This window comes from Pteropus vampyrus, unplaced genomic scaffold, assembly GCF_000151845.1.
Source record: "Pteropus vampyrus isolate Shadow unplaced genomic scaffold, Pvam_2.0 Scaffold124, whole genome shotgun sequence".
Classification (NCBI taxonomy): Eukaryota; Metazoa; Chordata; class Mammalia; order Chiroptera; family Pteropodidae; genus Pteropus; species Pteropus vampyrus.
In genome coordinates, this window is record NW_011888905.1 from 2609880 (window position 1) to 2614070 (window position 4191).

Here is a 4191-nt window from a genome sequence, read left to right on the forward strand (position 1 = left end):
GGAGGGTGAGAGGGTGGGGCTCAGGGGTGGGTACCGCCGGGAAGCCCCCGGCTCGGCTGCTGGCAGCCTTTCCGCTCCCTCCTCTTGCTCAGGAAATGAGGCAGCAGTCGGCCGAGAGGAAGCGCGGTGCCCTCCCTGGAGGAGGTGGAGGCCCATCCTCCGGCCGGGGGCCCTTTCCTCTTACGGGGAGCCCTTGCGACTGCGAAACCCCACTCTCAACCCACGCGAAGCGAGAGAGGAGGGGATGCTGCTTCAGTCCCCACGTTAGTGCAGATGTGGGAGCCAACAAAACACGTCTGGCCCGGCCCATGAGGACCTGGAAGGCAGGAACTTCTGCCACAGCCAGGCCTTGATTGCTGAAGTGTGATCGATCAGGGCAAGCTGAACCGGTTAGGGACACTTCTCCCAAGCAGAGCTGATAAGCGGGCGTGTGTGGCAGAGAATCGTCTGGAGTGCCGATTTCCGTCGAGGTTTCTGATCCGACCAGGCAGTGTGGCCGATGGAGACGGAGTCATGACTCCCCAGGGGGCCTCTAGTAACGTGTCTCTGCTGCTTTCCCCGTTACCCACCAGTGTCTTTTTTTTTTTTTAGTTCAGTAACTATTCAGCGGAAAGTTGGAACATAAGATGTTGGCGGGATGAATGGTGATTCTCGAAACCGCTTTCCGTTCGGAAGTGGTCCAGTAATAGTGAGCCACACGGTTTTCCAAGGTCTCGGGTGCAATCTGCTGGGTGGAGCTGATCTCCTGGGCTGAGGCTTTGGTTTAGGAGGGTTTGAGGCTGGAGAGGCAAGTAGCTGTTGCTAAAATTTGAAAGAACTCTTGTGGTTTATTGGTATTCTCTGTTGTTCTTTCCCTTGGTAAGTTTTTTTTTTCTTTCTTTCTTTGGCTGCTCCTCAGGGGAGTGGCTGGGAATTCATGTTTTTGAGGGGGAAGGAGGTGGGGGCAGCAGCCCTCCAGGTTAATACTTAAATTGTTAGAATACTAGTTTTTTTTTTTTCTGGGCATGGAAATGCTGGGAGCTTGTCTTCCTCAGTCACTTTTTTCTGAGTGGCTTTTTCCTCTTTATGCCAGTGACTTTTAATTATCAATTCAAGTGAGATGGACTGGCTGGGTGACTCTTTATGACCAGTGACACTTTCTCATCTCCTTTGTTCTGGTGACCAGATCCCCTTAAAGGGGAAGAGAGGACGGCTGAAGGAACTAGCTACATGTGCGCTAAAGAGTCAGAGGCCCACCATACAAGCATGGGCACCCTAGGAAGAGTTCTAAGATGGAGTGATGTCACGTCCCCCCACGCCCAGCCCCCCAGGGTTTGGTCATTTCTTTCCAGGAGAACCTGGCTCCTTTTTTTCCACCCTTGGTGACTCTGGGGTGACGGGCAGCAGAGCGAGCGGCTTCAGATGTTTTATTTACTACTCCTTCACTCAGAGTTTGTCACATTTGCTGACTGGGTGAGGTCTGGTGAGGAAGTCCTCAGATGGAGAAGTAGGGCGATGGTTAAGTATTGATGAAACGAGCGTCTTCTGCTCCCCATCTTGAGCGAGCCTAATCTTTTGGCTTTCTGCTCCATTGCGCTTTGAACCTCTCCGGAGGAAGAGACACCTGTGGGAAAGAAGCGGGTTGCCTGGGCTACCTGTTAGCCCCTTAGGACCTTCTGGAATGTGGGTTTTGCAGGCTCCTCCCTCTGGCGCTGGGAGATCAGCTCTCCCTGATGGCACACGTGCTGTCAGTGGGTTGTCACTTGATTATTTCACTGGTCGCTTTGTGTGAACATCCAGCCCTCGCTGGAAGCTGGGTGAATCCAGAGCTGAGGCTGGATTAGCCTGGGGTCCCTGTTTCCTTCCTGCTGTGGCCTGGAGCGTGACCTTTTACAGTGTAGCACCTTGTCCATTCCGCTTTCGATTTTGATTCTTCCCTTGCACTTCTTGCTAGATTTGAACAGAAGGCAACATAATGCTTAAACGCAGCCTTTTTCCTTATCTGGTTTTTGGCTGTGATGGTGGTGGTAAAAATACACATAACATAAAAATTACTGTTTTAACCACTTTTAAGCGTGTAGTTTGCGTTTCCTCTCCCCTAACTTCCCCCTGGTACTTTGTCTCTCCTTTTTCTGGTCTAAAACATTTAGAAATACTATTGAGGGAGTGAGTGGACTTCAAACAGCAGTTTCGATTCTGGCCTCATTCCCGATTCCTCGTCTCTGGAGCGGGTTAGGATGTGGGACTGTCGTGGCTCCTGTACCTGGGTCTGGAGGACTAAGCGACGGCTTTGTCACCTTTCTTTGCCTTAAATTGGCTTTCCTGCTGATTACCTTTCTTTCCTTCGCACCAAAGCACACACTCACGAGGGAGAGGCAAACAGCCCTTTGCTCTGAGTGCCTGGCTCAGACCCCACCTTTGTTTGCTCTGGCTGATAGCTCTACTCCCTTCCAGCCGGCCTCCCCCTTTGGTGAAATTTCAAGTCCCCAAGGACACGGTATCTCCCAGGGTTGATACATTGTGATCATAGCGAACTGAGCTGTCCTCTACTTACAGGGCTCAAGCCTGACTTCCATTACTCATTTCCTTTGAATTTCATCTGTGGCTTTTGTCTAAAAAGAGAAACCCCAGAGTGGCAGAAAGCCAGATTTAGGTTAATCCCCTTCTGTCCTTGGCCCTGATCTTCCTCCTGGCACCAGTGCCCTGTCAGTTTCTTGCCTTGAGGGTGTGGTGTGCTTGGGGAACCTCTCCATCATGGAGGATGGTGGTATTTTAGATCGAACTCATTTCTCAGCTGAAGCTGTCGTCAGCCATCTTCCAGTGTGACCGAATTGCTGCTGTTTGCCCTCCCCCGTTGGGATCTCTGCTTCCTGGGCAGCGGAGAATCCTGTTATTACCTGAAGCAAGGACCTCAGCGCATACCCTCCAAGCTGGGCAGAGGCGGGTGGGCAGAAAGATCAAAACCACATACGCTAAATCTAGGGTGATTGGAATAGCATACAACCCCATGTCCCCCAAGGCCCCGTTTTGCATGCGGGTTTGCAGAAGTCGGTCCCACTCGGTCTCTTGGCCCGACCCAGTTGACAAGCGTTTTGCAGAGGTTCTGGTTCCAGGGAGACGTCAGGTGTCTTTCCTCGCCCCTCCACAGGTACTAACAGATCTCGATTCTGCAGAGCTTTCGTTTCGTGGTAAAGAGAACTGATCCTCTGCGGGAGGAGAGAAAAGAGAACAGCGCCTGCCCTCCTGACCTCCCCCCACAGGGGTCTAGAAGCTTTCGCTGGGACTTCCGTCTTGGGTTCTGCTTTTGATATGAGCTCGGTTAATGCGCTGTGCGCATGCTCCTCTGAGGGCACCAAGATGGGTTTCTCCTCCCCCCTTTTCAGCCTTGCGAAGAATTCTATTGTAAATGCTGATTTGTGGGAGAAACCGCCCGAGCCAGCTTGTTGTCATGGAAACTCTACACTCCCGCCCCCGTAGCCTGTTATCTCCTCCATTTGGGTAACTACTGGTGAGCTCGCTGGATGGGGACTGAGATTTCATGACTTTCCTCCAAATCTGGTTCCATTCTTTATTTTTAGTTCTAGGCGTCTGAGGGTAGAGGGGGGTCAGATAAGTCACGCTGGCAGTGTTTCGTAGTTCCTGCCCGATAGCCTGACTTGTTCCTGTAATCTTGACTTTTTGAATTTGTGGGGAGAAATGTGTGTTGTCCTAGGGGACATCTGCTTTCCTGCAAGAGACGGGACCGGAGAATATTTACTTGTTTCGTGGCATTTTAAACAGTATAGTTAGAGACACGAATGGTTTCTTCGTAATTTCAGACTTTTCGATTTTCTTTTCCTGTAGATCAGGGGTTATAGCCATTCTCCGCCCCCTGAACCTCCCATGTTTGTATTTGGAAATTTTTGAGCCAGATAACCGTATGGGCTGTATCCCTTCTCAGGAGGGGTAGTGGTAGTGGTCTGGATTATTTCTGCAGCCGCCCCCGCACCCCCGTTCCTCAACGCCAGGAGGAAATCAGGGCAGTGGCATTCAGGCACCGTCTGGACTGCAGAGGAGATATCGTGTTTACCAGGCTCTGGGATAAGCATCTCAGCCGGGTAGAGCGCAGGGATGGTTAGACTCCGTGGCTGGCGGTGGGTCGGCGGGGGAGAGGCCGTCCTCGGCGGGGGGCTTTTCCACCAGCGGGTCCCACGTGCGCTGCCTCCTCGCCTC

General features: G+C 52.1%; 1 protein-coding gene across 1 annotated transcript in view; it reads left to right on the forward strand.

The window, feature by feature from the left end:
- Positions 1–4191, forward strand: part of TPM3 (tropomyosin 3) — a 24622-nt gene that overhangs the window by 5715 nt on the left and 14716 nt on the right. The window lies entirely within an intron of this gene.